The sequence below is a fragment of the Buteo buteo genome, chromosome 11 (genome assembly GCF_964188355.1).
Source record: "Buteo buteo chromosome 11, bButBut1.hap1.1, whole genome shotgun sequence".
In the NCBI taxonomy this organism is placed as follows: domain Eukaryota; kingdom Metazoa; phylum Chordata; class Aves; order Accipitriformes; family Accipitridae; genus Buteo; species Buteo buteo.
Genome location: NC_134181.1, coordinates 37,926,778 through 37,944,251, shown reverse-complemented (window position 1 = coordinate 37,944,251; position 17,474 = coordinate 37,926,778).

Here is a 17,474-nt window from a genome sequence, read left to right as displayed (position 1 = left end):
TTACTATCCATAGCATTATTCATATTCAAAGCACTTTACAAATAGCTTATTAATCTCTCTGAACCCCCTCCTTCTTGAGGTGTCCAGCACAACTACCCTAATTTTGCAGAAAGGGTAATTGAGGCAGAAAGGTTGTGACTTAGCCTGGGGCTAGAGGACAGTGTTACAGCTGGCACTAATGCTCAGGCGCTTCTTTATGGGAGAGCTGGCTAAGCTTCTGATGTTAAGAAGCAGACTGTTCTCAAATCTGATGTGGGGATGATGGTGCAAGGAGCCTTCCTCCAGCCCTGGAGAACCTCCGCAGGGGACTGCTGAACGTTCCCGTTCCCTGCAGGCAGTGAGGAGCCAAAGCAGCGTGCTGCAGAGTGCTGCAGCCTCCGTGAGCCCCAGTATGGGTCTGCCTGAGTGGATCCTGCACTGGGATGAGGTTGGGAGCACTCTGGGCGGGTGAAAAAAGTGCTACCTCCTAGTATATTCTCCTGCAACTTGAGCTTCCTTGGCAGCCTTACTTGAGACCATCAGGATGGACCCACTTAACGTTGCTCGTATCTTTGCCTAACTCAGTCCTTACAGTTAGTGGTGAGCAGCTCTGCTCAGGGAGCACAGTGGACCCACTTTGCACAAGCATTCTGAGCATGAGACAGGCCAGGATCAGATCCAAAAGTTTGCAAAACGTGCTCCCAAGGAGGCCACCCTCTACAGCCCTCTCACAGCAGGACTGAGCCCTGATCGAATCAGGTTACCAGGAGTTTTGGTGTTTTAATGATCCCAATTTCATTATTAGCCCTGCTCTGCTCCCAGGAAGCTGAACCCTGCAGCCATGTTCAGAGGGATAATGACTGTTTCCAGCTTTGCAAGCATTCACTTTGGATAGCTTGGAGTTGAAAATGTTGCACCGAATTTGTGATTCTGGGGATTCACTGGCTGAACAGAAACCCTCCTGAAAAACAGGAGCTGATTTAAAAAGAAATAACCTAAGTATTAAAAATAAAGAAGTTAACAGAGGGCAGATATAAAAAGTGAGTCTGAAGCTAAGACTTCCAGGAAGGTCTTGCTCAACATTTAACACTTGTTACGTACAAAGAGAGGGAAAAGTCTTGGGGACCGTGACACTGACGTTGCTATAACCACTAGCAGCACACAGGAAGGCAAAATCTGTGCTCCGTTAGACCCACGCTATAGTATTAAAGGTAGCAGGGGTAGGACCAAATCCTGATTCAACAGTGCTGCAGTACCTCTGTTGGCCCCATTTGGCCCTGGTTGCAGACACTTCTTCGATCTCCCTGCCGAATGACGTCCGCAGCCCTGGCCACCCTCCCGCTGGCACTACACTGTTGCTTGAGAAGGTCTGCAGAGCTCAGCTTGCCATCAGCTCTGCGCCGTGCTCCTGACAGATTGACAGTGCAAAGGGAGCTGGGTTTATTCACAATGGAAAACAGCATCTTCAAGATGACTAGGAGGAAGTTATAAAATTTATAGAAGGTTCTGATAAAGATCTTGGATAGATATGTTCATACTGCTAAAAGATTCAAACCTAAGAGGCTTTTAATTAAAGACTGGGGCACTCAGAGCTATCTTACCAAAGAGGTAATAAAATTATTGACTAAATCACTAACAAAGGCAACTGAAGCAAGGAGTTTAAATGATTTCCAGAGACTGTTCTCCAAGTGAAGGTTATAGTGAGAGAGCCAGCAGTGCAATTAAACCAAATGAGGTCAAGCATGTTGGGCCTTAAGGCCTCTGCCTGCTCCTCAGATTTCTTTTGTTCTTATAATTCAATTATAAAGACCCCCCCTCAAGAACCATTTAACTGTCTCGTAAACCAGTTTGTAAACTTTTTTATTTTTCTGTAAATTGTCTCCTAAAAGTGGCTTTCAGCATTTCAGGCAGTGTGGAGCATATACGGGCTTCACAGTGCCTTTTGTTCTCATTTGTGCGTCGCATGCACATGGGTGTTCGCACAGGCCAGAGCTCTCCCGAAGCATCCTCAGCCCATGCAAAACATCCGTGGCTGGAGGTGGCAGCTGGTAAAAACTGTGTGATGGAGAGCTGGAACAACCGTCATCGTTCTGGCTCTCATTCTTTCTTACTCCATCGCCTTCCCCCCCCCAAGTTTTCTTTATCCTGTTTCTGTGTGAGGCAGAAAGAGGGAAACTTTTGTGCGTGTGCCTAATTTCCTGCCCACTAGGTCATGTATACCAACCCTTAACATCATAAATGAGCAGGAAAGTCTGCTGGCCAGCAGATGCCTATGTAGAGCCATTCACATATAATTAAACACTTTTAAGGTATAGGGATTTTTTTCTTTTTACTCTTTTTTTTTTTTTTTTGTAGAAATGTATTTGTTAAACAGCGTTAGCTGGAAGTTAGGTAGCTTCCAAATGCAAAATTTTTGCAGACTGCAGTCCTGCTGTTCACAGTGTCCGCTGACCATAAGGGAAGCTGCCATAATTTGGCGAGCTTGTAGGACTGGGTCTCACAGTGCAATTTTTCCTGTGTAAAGAGGCAAAAGCCAGTTATTTACTCCTTCCAAGAAAGAGAGCATTTGAAGAATGAAACCATTCCTGATTCACAATGGCTTTTAAGTATCTATGGGAAGAGGATAGAAGTCCAGAAGGGATTAAAACATTTTCTAAGCAGTTTAGGCACAAAACTCCTCTTCAGATCATGGCTTTGGAGGCTTACATAACTTGGATTCCTGTCTGCATCATGAGGGGCCTTGACACCTTTGTAAATCAGGCCCAGGGTGACTGTCTTCAAATGAGCCAGAAGTGAGAGTCTAAACCTCATACCTAGAAATGTTCCCTTTTAAAAATGCAGACCCACAAATGGCAGCATCCTTTCTGTCCCGTGAAGTTCCAAGTGACAGATCTCTGCTCAGAGGTGAATCAAATGCTAGAAGTGACTGTTGTAGCAGGAAGAGAAATATTTATTCTTCCTCTCTATTTCTATTTAATTAAACAGCTAAGACAATTTGGCTGAGACATTGGAAGTGGGACTGACAGCTCTACTTTCTCAGGAAGAAAACAGTGAATATCTCCAAGGTCCCGCAGAGGCGGTGTGATCTGTTCGCTCACTGTGTCTCAACAGGAGCTGGGCGGCTCAACCACCTGAAATCTGTCAGCCTCTGCTCTGCAGCTCCCCACAGATTTGCCAACCTCTGTTCCCCTAACTGTACAAGAGCAGGGTTTAATGGGGTGACTCCTCGTTTCCTGGAAAGAGGAATACTTACCCTGTTAGCAGCAATACTGAAGTGACCATGGGTGTTAGAGATGAACTCAGAACTCACTCTGCGCCTGATCCCTCTTACAAGGTTAACATCTTTCTCAGTTCGTTAAAATCTTGTGCCTCCTTCCCCAAAGGAAAGAAATGTCAATACATGAAAGAGGAAGATAAGTTAATACAACATTCAGGTTGCAGAGCTAGAGATTTTGGAAATGCTGAGGTAGGATGCCTGTGTCAGTGCTAACTCAGCCACATTGCACACAGACGGTATAGCAGCCTTGTTTCCCTGGTCACATGCATAGATTAATGTAATTACCTTTATTAAAATATATCACAAAGTATTGCTTGTTGCTAATCTGTCAAATTCTAGATGTGGTCGATGATTGTACCATGGTGGTATCTATAAGCAGTCATGTAGCACAATGCCCAGGACTACTGTTCTCTCCAGTCAGGGGACCTATAGATTTACTCGTATGCATCTAAACTAGCTGCAAGCCCAGTGGCACTTGCTGGATGGCAAAGGAGATTTTAGCTGAGAAAGTGCTTTTATTACTGTAAAAAATTAATGCAAAATGTCAAATATTTCACACCCAAGCCGATACTGGCAAAAAGCCAGAAATATTCTGGTTTCGCTTGGGGTGTGAATATATTTGATCATCTGTAATTCAAAAGCTTTTATTTCAAAGGAAAGAGACAGTGTGTTGCAATAGACTTTGTAGTGATAAATATCAACTGTGCCACTTCTCTCCCAAAAGGGGTTTCCCACAGTTCTATAGTAATATACAGTTCAAAAGGCCATACTGAAATTTATAGAGCTATATATTCAAAAAATGGCATACGAGCCGCTTTGCTCAGCTAAAGTGGGGTTGACTTGCAGCCTTCACAGTTCTGCATGACTGAGAAAGCAGCCACAGGTCCAGGGTGCCAGCAGGCCTGAGTGATTCGTGAACATGTGGCAGTTGGGTCACTCAAATTTGTACAAGCAGTTAATCTAGCAAGTCCTCAGTTGTGTGACTAGATATTCTGGAAGCTTTCAAAAGTATCTGGCCAGGAGATCTGGTCAGGTTGGAGTAAAAGGACAGAAATTCATTTAAATCAAGAAAGTCAGAGCAGCTGATGACAGCAGTGAATTTGGCCCTCTCTGTGGATTTATTATTATTATAAACTGCTCTCACATTGTCCAAAGAGCATCTCTGTTTCTTCTTTTCTATTCTATTTCTGTTTATTCTATTCTATTCATACTCCATTTAAAGCCTCACCCAAGCTCTAACCCACTTGTATAGCAATAGCTTTTGCTTGTGAATATCCATGGAATGCCCCAAAATGCTTTCTCTGAAGACAGTAGGAAAATTTCCACTAATTTTATTAGGGACACTGTTGAGCCCTTAACAAAGGGAATTCTTACTGAAAGATATTCTATAATAACCTTAACAAGTGTGTTTGTGTTTGAAGCCTCTGGATGAAGCACCATCTGTAAAGCATGTCCTGAAGTCATCGCCCAGTTTACACTCATTCAGACGTCAAGGGAAGGTTTGGCCAAGTAAGAACTGAGGAAGGACTGCTGGAGTTGGCCTTATGTTGCATTGTTCTCACCTAATATACCTGCTCTGTATTTTAAAATGCAAACTTCTCATTTTCTTGCAAATAAAAAAAAAGTTTTCATAACTTTAAAAGCATATGGATATTTTAAAAATCTTTCATTAAAATCCATTACTGACCTGAAAGTTATTCTTTCTCCTGCACAGTTTAAATCTTTGGTAATGGGGTTTTCTCCTATCAGCAACCACTATTTACAGTATTGCTCTTTACAGGGTTCTGCAAAAATGGAGAAAATTACAAAGAAAAACAACTTTATAGACTTGCCTGCATTCTTGGCTTCATATAAAGAATATACATTGATCGGTTAGTGTTCTGCATATCTTCTGTTGTTTAAAGATATACCGTTACAGATAAGTGCAGTATCTGTCTGCATCATTTACAGACTTCCCATCCAATTTTAACTGTGCGCCCTGAAGGACATGGAGGTGCAGAAATTTGGGAGCCATGTGGAAATGTTAGATTTGTTAAATGGATTGGAATTACTGGCAGTAAGTTTCAATAGGAAATGTGTGAATTCAAGCATCTGTAAACAAAAGCATGCACCTAGATTTTCAGTCTGTAGATTTTCAGACACTGGAACATGTAGAAGAGCAACAGAAGTTTTGTTGTTGAAGAACTTCCCAAGAATTTCATACATAAAAGATGAGACATAAAACAGGACTGCATAACATCTGACCCACGAGCATATGTAGCCTGCCAAGAACTTTCTTTGACCCATCATAATGCTCTAGTAAACAGACTTCTCTGGACTGCCTTTTTACACTTACCATAGTACACAGCTGGAATGATGCTGAGCCTGCTTGGGGTTGGGACACATGGAGATTTGCTAACTCTCAGCCATTTAATTAACTTTAAAATCAAGAATGATTTTTCCTCTTGGTTACTTGTGGCAATACTTCAGTTGTCCATGAGATAAATGCACAGGAGTGTAGTGGATAAGTAGCTGGATGGCATGAAGAGCTGTCATCTATCACAGACTGAATGTGTCTGCAAAAAGCACATATGGAAATAGAAGGTGATTGCTCTGCTCAGTTTAGCACTTGTGAGACTTGAGCCAGATTGCTGTATCCAGTTCTGGACTCTGCAGTTTAAGAGAGCAAAACTGGGGAAAGAGGTGGCGGGGGAGAGGAAGAGAGGGACAGCTAAAGCGATGAGATATAGGAAACATGACCTGGGAGGAAAGGTTGGAAGAACTATCTTCATTAAATTTAGAAAAGTAATGAGGGAAGCTACAAGTCTCCAAAAATGTAAATGGTGTTTTTGTTTTATATTTTAAAATGTTGATCATCACTCCATAGGTTCACTAGCACAGAATAAGAGATAGTTGGCTATTCTACAGCAAGGGGTATGAGGTTAAATTCATAGGGCTTAATTTCTGAGTGTGTGGGTAGCACACTGAGCAGTGGAACAGGTTAGCAGGGGAGGACGTAGAATCCCAGAGAGGGAAAATTTTTAGACTAAACCAAACAGTCATTTTCCAGGTTTGAGCTAATTATTATTTTTATTTCCCTGTTTCCCTCTCTGTTTGTACAGGTAGATGGGATATGGAAAACCCCTTCTTGTGTCTCAAGAATCACCACTGATCATAGTTTACAGAGAGCTCAAGTCATTGACATCTTCAGGATCCGTCCAGCCCTACGTTGCTAGAAGTCTTTGAAAAATGTCCAGGCAGAAGTACTTGTGATTCACAGGATGGGATATGTGGAAGAATCAACAGAGGTCTGCAGAAAAAATGCTGATTGTTAAGTACTAAAGTAGTTATTTAAATGGTACTGTTGGGAAGACTGGAATTTCATGACTAAATCTAGCGCCCCTGAAATTAAAGGAAAAGCTTGGTGAGACTAAGATTTGAATACATATAGCTGCCATTGCTTTTCCCCTCAAGAAAGAAGAGAAAAAGCAAAAACAAATAAACAAACCCAAATTGCTGCCTTGAGCCTGAATTTAGACACAATCCTTTCTATGATTTGCAGAAGATAAGCACAATCTCCTATTTCTGTATATATCTTTGCATCCTGAAACTGGTGATGTCTTGGCAGCTTATTAATGGGCTTCCTGAAACTGGCCTCAGCCTGCTTGGACTACCCCAACATAACTAGAAATAAGTTAATCAAATATCCCCAACTGATCTAGAATAAGAACAACTGGCATCAGTCACAACAGAAAAAATGCTAGTCATAGTTTCAATATTAAAAATACTTTGGAAATTCAGAGGTTCTGAAAGTAGGTATCATCCACCACAATTCTTTATTTAAGTATTTTATCTTGAGAAATAACCAATTCATTGTGGGATTTTTTTAAAGCTGTTTCACATTCATTATTGAATTCCTGTAAAGAGATGTGGGGGAGAATAGGTAAGTCAGCACAGCAAGAAACAATTCCAAAGTGTCTAAATTCCAGTGAGAAATGTTTCAGGTTAGTTTCTGTTGGGTAAACAAATAGTAATACTCTGAATCTATGATGAATAACACAGTTAAACTACTTTTTACTTTTTGACTCTCAGGTTTATTAACTTGGTTCTCTGGGTTATTTTCAGTTTACACGTGCAGGGCTTGATACCCAGAAAAGCATCGCCAGCAGCGAGTGAGATGGGAAGCACTTCACAGTTTTCATTTTTTTTTATTTTTGGATGTTGCCATCTTTCCGTTTCACTTAAGATGGTATCCAGCAGAATTCCTATTCTTTTAGGGATTTTGAAAAGCTTGCTGATGCTCCAGCGTCCTGTTTTCTAACATTATAAATTAAGCCTGTCATGAAAACTCCAAAGCAATGAGACAGTTGATGTTCAAAATTGTGCTTAGAAAAAGGCATTTTAGAGACACCTGTCACCCTCAAAACCACAGTGAGCAATGCTTTGTCTGCAGTTGACAGAAAAATGAGATTATTTGATTATTTTATATGAGTGTCGGCGTTATGCCACTCCACCCCTACATGCGGTCACATATCTATTGGCTTGGCTTATCTATTCTGATTATGCCCTATCAGAATCATAAAGATATTGTATTTACAACACATGCATGCCACCACTTGAAAGCATACACACTGATGTTGGGAATAATGTATAAAATGCTTATTGCCATAAAATTGAGCTTATTCCCACTCCTCAATAACAAACATTGTAAAAAGTACTTTCAAAAAGTAGACTATCAATCAGCTCTACTATTCACAGTGACTCTGAACATTTGAAGTTGACAATTGAAATAAAAATGAAACTTCTTACAAAATTTACTTTACAAAAGAAGTTTGACATTTTTAATCAGAGTATCTTTGATTTCCAGAGCTATCTTTATTAAAAGCCTTTTAGACAAATACCAAAAAACTAACATTGCAGGATAAATCATATTGGGCACAGATGAGTGATGCATGAGGATTAAAAGAAATTTGCCACTGTTCCAGGCACTGAGGATGAATCCTGGTCTGACTGAACTTGCAAGTAACGGGGCCCTGGATTTCAATGAGATAATAATTTGATCCATGCGATTGCTTCTGTCTCTTTCTTTTATATTGCTGTAATTGCCTCTTCTTCTTTAATCCAAAACAACTGAGAGAGAAAGGAAAAGCCACATATGTTTTTATAAGAAAAGGCCAATACATAATGTTAAAAAAATGTTTCATCAAAGGTGCAACCATTTAAAATGCAAAACAGATACTAGAGAGGTGACAAATTCAAGTTCTTAGTGTTTTTATTTAAGATCTTTCAAGTGTTCATTTGCCAGGAATACTTGTTTAAATTTTTTAATGTATTCAGTTAGTCATATTCGGTTCTCTTTTATGTCCACTTCTCATGAATCACTTGACAGATGGACTTCTACAAGCACATCCCTTTGGGGAAAGTAAATTTTAAGTCATAATAAGAACATAAGACCTGCCATACTGGATCAGAGCAAAGGTCTATCTAGTCCATACCCTGATTCTGGCAGTAGCCAAGAGCAGTATATTAGATTTTAACAGTAATGGCTTTGATCTTTCAGTGAGTATTAAGTTGGTGACTAAGCAGAAAATGAAAAGAAATCCCAAGAGTAGAACATTCCAAAACTCAGAAGGAACAGCAAGTGAAACCATTTCTCCCTGTACCTCAAAGATCTCTGCCTCACAAGAACTAGGTACCAGGCCGATCAGACGCAGCAAAGGTGTTACCCTCACGGGGAGCACTGGGGTTGCTGAAACTTAAACATAGTGCTGTTGTAAAACAGCATTTATTTGTTTTGTTCTCTTGCCCAGCTAGATACAACTGCTTTGGGGTACTATGGCCAGTTTTTCTGTTGCAAAATGGAAGTATGTAATTAAACTCTAGCAAGGTGGATGAAACGTGGAGGGAAAAGAAATGGCTGGAGGGGGGAAGAATGCAGAGCGGACACCGGGAGGTCACTGCAGGTGCAATTTGAATGCTAGCAGTGGTGGTAGTTCTACCAAAAGGGATAGTTTGGGTTTAGGAATTTAGGCTTGCACATAGTTCGTTGGCAATATCTGAAACCTGTTCTGCTCTCATTTCCAGAGTAAGAGGTCCATTTGTTCCAGTGAGATTGTAGTTGAAAGTTCTCAGGATTTAGCTCACCTTTTTAATTGCTGCTGTCTCAATTAAATTGCATCTGTGATAACAACAGCCCTCCTGGAGACCCAACAGGAACTTGAACACATTGTGAGTAAATTAAATAATTGTGTAAATTATGAAGTTTACATCTACTGGTTATTGCATAAAAAACTACTTGTAGAGCACACACTTTTTGTAACCTTCCTGCTTTAGGAAATCTTAGAAAAAAGGCATTTAGCCTGCCAAAAATCTACAAGGATCACTGATAATTTGTCGATCAGCATTAGGTTCATCAAATCTATGTACTTCATTATCTGATTAATTCAGAGGCAGGTTTGTAATCAGTGATGAAATGTTTAAGATTCTTCTGCTCTGGCCTCCACAACCTCCTGCAGCTCATTAGAAAAGCTAATCAGATTGAATTTTCCACCATGCTGTTTATTGTAGCCCTAATGGAAGACAATCACTTTAAAATTACACACTTGGCAGGTAATTTCTAAAAGCCATAAGCCATAGAAGCACTACTCTCTCTGGGTTCTTTGTCTTTCTTTACTTGGGTAAGGTAAGTAATAGTGATTTCTGTTACAATTTGGAGGGCTATTTTGCAATATAGAATGCAATGTAAATACTGCTGAAAAAAAATTTTTGTCTTTACCATGTTTCTTGTCACCTGGGAGCCCTTTCAGAGATCATCAGTGATGAATTTGTTTTAAAATTCAGATGGGTTTCCTACTTTGTGATTTGATCATTCAAAGCATTAAGAACTTTCTTCATGTGCTCTTATCTTGGGATGAATAGCCTTAGTAAAAAAAACTAGGACAACTTTTTGGTCCTCATGTTTCACAGACCAGTTATGAACCCTATTGTGCTGGAGCTTTCTGAACTAAGTTACTAGTATGATCTGAAGGAAAATTATGATAACATTTAGTGATGAAGAACTAGAAATGAAGGTGACCTAAAATATAGAGTATTCTTAAATTTTTAATAATTGAAGTTCTGTGAACTATGGGAAGAAGTGACACCAGAAGTTGATAGTCATCTCTTGCACTAGCAATATTCCCGCCACTTCTCCTCTGTTTTTCTGAAGGGTAGCTGAATTAGGGAATGCAGCAGGGTCAGTCAACAACTGAGTGAGAAACACTGTTATTCCACCTATTTTAGAAAAGGTCCTTTCAGTAAAGCGCATGTGAAGAACCATGGACTGGGAGCCAGATCCAAGGTGGCAGAACAACTCCTCCGGCTCACTCTACTGCTTTCTCCATTGTGTGGACAAAAGTCCATTTGTGGTTCAACTGTCATATCCATTAATCTTTTCCCTTAACACGTGAAAGGCTGGGCTCTCCTGTGACTGGACAGGCACCCATGGAGACATGGGCTGAAGGCATTTGTCCCCTAGCCTGTAACCAGAAGTGAACCTGTTATATAATGAAGGATGCCAGCATTTTGGCTGGGGACATGCTTTTGGTCATATGGTGGGGGAATGAGTGACATAAGGAATGATTTTCTTTAGCAATTTATCATAAGAAGATCTCAATCTAAACCTTCCCTGCCAAACCATGTTCATCACATCTTTACCTATGGGCAATAAGGGGTTGAGACATATCCACAGAACACCATGAAGAAGGTGCATACCTAGTACAGGTGAATCTTTTTGTCAGCCAGCATGCTTTAAATGTGCCATCCTCAAGGGCCGGATCCTACTTCTGGGATCAGTCGTTTTGTCACAGGCCTGACTATGAGTAAGAAGCAAGTTGCTAATGCCAGCCCTGCTTCCTCCTTCTACATGGATGTGACAGCTTGAATAGCAAGCACCAGTTGTGCTTGGGTCACAAGAATGAAATGTGCTGTGCAGGAAAGGTCAGGGGTAAAAGTCATAGCAAAATATATCCCCTTCAAGTGGGTGACGCTCCTGCTTTTCATTGGTTAGAATAACATTCAGGTTTTTGAAATATTGACATCTAATAAAACTAGACTTGGCTTAATGTTATGTTATTCCCCAGGGTCTGCTCCATCAAATGTGTACAGAGGTAACTGAGCTAAGAATAGAGAAGTATTGCAAGCCTTGCTTGGGAAGGGCACCTATTGGTGCATCTCCAGCCTGTGTCAGCTTTGCTCTGAAAGAGTATTTCCTGCAGTGAGGCAAGCACAAGTGTTCTGGCTCCATTTTATGGGGTTACCCTGTGGACTGCTCTGTGTCTGGCAGAGCCACTCACCCACCAGTCATTTTGCATACCTGCATGCTCAAAGGGCTGAATTTTACCCATACCTGAGCCCAAGCTCAGAAGCTCACAGCCTGTACAATAAGGGAATCTAGTTTTGAGGGCACAGGTATAGGCAAAGCCTCTGCTTAGGGGTCTGGGCCATTTTCTCTGATTTTGTGCAGGAAGTGTGGTTCCTGAGAGATGATGCCTTTCTTCAAAGTCAGTTTATTAAAAACTGTTCAGCATTCCAGTTCATTCTGTTACCTCTCAATGGTTCTTCAAATTAAAACCTAGGTGTGAATGAAATATATGTTTAATATAAAATTGTGTGTGTGTGTTATGGGCCTATTTAAATGTAGAAATTAGACATGAAAATAATAATTGGTCATCTAATGCCATCTCCCTGTGAACATGCAGTTGCTTTTGTAGTATTTTGAGTCCTTTTGACTAGTCTGACTTTGTGCATCTTGAGGAATTTTCAGTTATTTTAATTAAAAGCAACTCCTCCTGGGGTGCAAGACCTGCCAGTTATCATTTCAACACCCTTGAAGTCCATTGCCAAATGATATCATCTTTGTCCTTCATCTGCCTAATCTTTCAGTGAATTTGCAGGTCACATGTTGATGGTGATATCCAAGACAACTGTACTTAGGGATATTTATGATGCCACAGAAAAGTCCAGTGTTACATCTATTACTATATTACTTTCTGTTTCAGCCTGGCTCAGCACTGCTCTGCGTGCTCTCCACAATGGCAGGCAGCCCACTTCATAGCTAATTCTCAACAGAATAGAGCCCAGCTCACTTTCCTACTAGTTGCTGCAAGCTGGTATCTAACCTGATTCGTGGCTGATGATCCATAAGGTTACGGCTGATCCAGGCTTTCAGCAACTGTACAATGCCCGCTCTCCTTCCCAGTGGGTGCTGCTAAACATCTCAGCTCCTACCATCCCCACGGCTTCCCCACGAATGACACAGAAGCCACCTCCAAGCTGTCCCACCTTTTCTTCACTCCTGACTTCACCAAGCCCATCTTCAGGACCCTTGCTAGCTCTAGACCACCAGATTATTCCTATATCTGTTGTTTCTTAGACTTCTAGCTCTACAACTAGAGAAACAGCCTTTTGATAATTCCCTCAACCCTTTTTCTATATCGCTTGAGCTCATACTATCTTTACTAAAGTTTATTATGGTAAAAGATGATGTCTCTACACCTTTTTTTTTTCTTTTTTTTTTTTTTCTCTCTCCAATTAGGGCAGTGAGAGTTAAACTTTTTTCAGTCACAATGAAACATACTGTATAGTAGCAGGGGGAAGTATCAAAGTATTTTAAGTATTGGAAACAATCTCTCTAGAGTTTATTTGCTGTAAAAAGAGCTTTACTTTTTTGCTTTTAAGTGCCTGGACTCTTATAATTTGGGCCCTTCCATTATGTTCAAGTTTAGATATTTCTTTGTAACATTGCAGGTATTTTTAAAAAAAAAAAACCACACTGAAAAAAAACCCAAACAAACAAAAAACCAAACCAAAAAACCCTACCCTTTTAAGTACAGTAACAATTCTGTAATGAAGTATTCCTAAATAGGCTCGTGTAAGGAATGAACGCTAGAAAGTCAAGTTTGGCTCAGAATTGAGGCTTGCTTTTAAACAACCTTTTCCAAACTGGAGGCAAAGACGCGCATAAGCTAAAGGAGAAAGAAAAACTCGCTCCTCGTAAAACAGAGATCTGATTCCCGGTCAGATCGCCGGAGCCGTGAGAAACACGAAAAGTACCGTAAGCCCTAGACGAAGAGCGAGCGCTCCGACGGGAGTTCCCCGCCGCGGCGGCCGGCGGCAGCCCCGCACCCGGCGGATCCCGGCGCCCGTTCCCTGGGCTCTGCTGCCACCTAACGCTTCCAGCCGCGGCCTCGCAGCCCTGCGCTCCCTGCACGGGCACCGCTACTGTCACAGCAAGTGCTTCTCTTTTGCCTTTGGGTTTTTGGGTTTTTCTTCCTCGTTAAAGAAGTCTGGAGAATGGCTGAGCGTTGGGAAGAAATGCTGTCTCTTCTAACCGCAGGGCGGATCGTCTACGTTAGAGCAAGGGGTTACGGGCAACTTCTAAGGCATCTGGCAGCGAGCAAGAAAAGCAGTCTTATGTCAGTAGTAAGCTTACGTTTTCTGTACTCTACCTCCCTGTAAAACGAGCTATGGCTCCCAAACTGAAAAGATTAAAAAAGCATATTCTAAATTACTGATGACTTTTTAGGTACTTGTACAGGCAGGACGAAGGTCAGAACAGTTCCTGGGACAGGGTTAATGTGTACGATGTAATCGGCCCACAGCTGGGACCTACGCATCAATTTCTCCACTGAAATCGGTAGAACCCACGCTAGACCTGTCACCCTATGTCTGCAAAATCCCTTCTCATCAAAGAGATTCATTTATGAGTTAACTGTGGAACTAAATACAATGCAAGAGCAAAATAACTTTAATAAGGTTTTACAAGTTTATCCTTCGCTAAACGGTGTTTTTAAAAGCAAATGCTGAAAAAAAAAAAAACCACCCCAAGAAATTGCTTTATTGTAATAAAGGCTTACTTAAAACAAGCTGTCTCTAACATCCATGTCTTCAAAAACCAAAAAGTAAACAAATTTGTATCTTAAGACAAACAATGAGATAGGTACAAAAACCAACAATGCTTTAAAAACCAGTAAACCTTCCACTGGTCTAAACAAATAATCATCTTACTTAAATTTACATAACATTCTTTATTTGAATATTCACTTATTTAAAAATATTCCACATGTAATTTAGCTATGAGTCACCCTTTACAGCATTTATAGTCAGAGCCAATCACACTAGAAATAAGGCAAGTATTTCTCTCTGGAAAAAAAATTTAAAGTTAACAAGTAAAACAGTGTGACATTTCAAGCAAATCTATACAAGAAAAATTATTTAATCAGTTACAGAAACCAAAATCAGTTTTATTATAAAGTACACAAAAGGTAACTGATTCTGGATGTAACTTAGTGTAGGGAGACTTCTGTATATGGGTGGAATTGCTGCAAAATTGGATCCTTAGTGCTAAATGAGCAGAATCCTTTCTTTTAAAATCTGTGCTAAAGAAAACTTTTTCTTGCATATATGCAGTCCTTATAGTGTGCAAATTTATTTAATTCATATCTTAACAGAAGAATGTTTTTGGCAGTCACTCCTCTGTCAATTAAGACATGCGTATTTATGGCACAAATGTCTGTATTCAGATCTAGAGATAGAAAATAATTAGTATGTTAATCCTACACTTTAGAAGTCAATGAAAAAACTACTTAATTGAAACAGGAAATGGTGCACTTTTTTGGTTTTCTAAATACAGATACACACTATACACACATCTAATGGGGGAAGAGACACTTGTGTGTAAAGAATTAAAGTCAAAGAAAGTTTAGTTTGCAGGTTTTTAAAATTAAGTAATATAAATTTCCTAAGTTTCATCCAGATAAAATGAAATTTAGTGAGAACAACTATGTGAGGATTTCTTCTATTGGTTGAAGAAAGGAGTGTCTTCCAGAATACTGAAATCTCAGAAAAACCACCAGGGTGCTTCCAGTGTTGGACATGTAACTTCTGTCTCTCTTTGTCCACTGATACACACAGCAATTGTATTCCTTTGGAAGATCCTCCAGCATTGACTGTCCGTGATTGTCAGCTGATAAGCAAAACATCCACTGATGGGCCAGGTTCCACGTGAATATCGAGTGGAGCACAAGGTAGTTGTGCGGATGGCGTAACAAATCTCATTGTTGCTGAATTTTGTTCCTGCTTCTCTTGGTTAATGTACCGTTTCATGTCTTTAGGCCAAGCTTTCACTTTTGCTTCTTGCTGTGTGTTGGCTTGCAAGCTTTGGAAAGTAGACCAGTAGACCTCTGCCTTTGCTGCATCACAGTCTCTTTTGTTAAGGTACACAGCATGCAAATAATTGCTGCTTGGCATCTAAGTGGCCTGTGAAATAAGAATGATGCTCCTAAGTTTCAAATATTTTGGACCTATTTGGAAGTCTTTCCCTACTATGATAGTATGCTGCCTCTTCTCTGAATTTCCTTTTTCTGTTAGACTTCGAACTAGAATTTGGTAGGTCTGATTTTTTTTAAATCCAAGTCTTCAATCACTGCTTGAGTCTCTGAGCTGAATCTCACATTCTGGCTATATAAACTACATTTGGTATCTACATAGCTAGCACAAGCAGAGGCTCCTGGCCAATAATAATATTTCTTGCAAATTGTTTTATTAGAGTGAGATTTCTTGGATAAGGTACTGCTGCATGATTAAGAGGAATCTCTGTGTCTCCTAGTCTATCAGCCAACACAATGACACAGATTCCTTTGTCAAGACCATCCCTTTTTCCTCCATTGCTAACGCCTCTGCTGCAAAATCTCACTTCATGATCTGCATTCTGCAAGAGCTCACTTGGCTCTGGAGGCTCAGTTGTCATCATGCTATCCTTTGAAACTTCTATCACAGTAGAGGGGACCTGTTTTCCTCTCCCATCAGTCAGGTCTCCCTCAAAGAAACCATCCTCATCCATGTCTCAAAAGATATAAAGCATGTTCTCCAGTAGTTAGAGGAAGCTCTGCTTCAGGGTACTTATTAGGACCATGAAAAAGGTCATAGCTATGTTGAGCTAAGAAAAGTCTAAATTTTGCAGGTTGTTCTCTTGGAGACTCTAGAATTAAAGAACATTTGTCCGTTACCGATTCCTGTGTCTCATTTAGTGTCCTCATCTGAAAGAAGTCAAGACCTGATTGCCTTGGAAGTGGTCTCACGTAGTTGCCTGGATCTTTCTTCTTTGGTAGTGGAAGCAGTTTAGCATTCTTCTGCTTGAGCCACTTTGCCTCCTGTCACGCTGCCAGAGAGCTTCCCTTCCTCAGAAGGCAGTGCTTATTTTGAAGGACATTGCGTAGTCTCTCCAGGCCCTTTAGGGCACTCTGGGGGTGGCTGTCCCTACTGCCAGGCAGCCAGTCCTCTTGCTGCCCTCCTGCCTGCATACTGTTCTCTCCCACAGACCCACCACTGCCTCCCCTTACTTCTGGCAGGGACCCCAAGCCATGCAGCACCATGTCTTCAACCACAGCCTCTGGCAGAAACTCCATGCTATTCCCTTCCTCCTGGAGGTAAGCATCTTTGCAGGTTTTCTGCCACTCTGCACTTCAGAGGGGAGAAGGCAGTATTTTCTGCAGCACTGACTGGGAAGACTGAGGCTTGATCTGGCTGCTGGCCAGATTTTTCAAATTTTTTTCCTTCCTCTTTCCTTTAACTGTCTTTATCTTGACCCAAGAACTTTCTCACTTTTGCTCTTCCTATTCTCTCCCCCGTCCCACTGAGGAGGGAGGGAGGGAGCTGCCGTGCAGGTGCGTAGCTGCTGGCCAGGGTCAGCCCTCAGCAATGGTGTCTCCAAGCCCTGTGTCCACCAGGGACAGAACCAGCACAGAGGGGGGATGCGATGGTTCATCAACAAGTCCAGGTAGTGCTGGGTAGTGCATGGGTATGGGAGACTTTGTGCACCTGGATATTAAGTGTGGCCCAGTATTGATGAACTACTGGATTTGTTTCAATCCAGATAACTGTACTAACTAGTATTTGTTACTGTACTGTTATTTAGAGATAAACAATTTATCTGCAAAGCTGTTGGTCTGGTGTTTGTTACTGTATCCTAAACTAACTCAGCAGGGCCACCTAAAACGCTTATATCAGAACAGCCCTTCCACCCCACCAAACCAGGGGAGGGGAGCAACTCCTTAGGCACTGGGACCTGCCTGGCCTCAGCGTTCAGAGAAGGTCCCAAGATATCTGCCGTAACGTGCAATTAAATGGTCTTCCAAGAAACGGCACGCATTTATCAGCTGCCCTGTCTCCTGAGTTATTCTGAGAGGGATGCACCACTGGC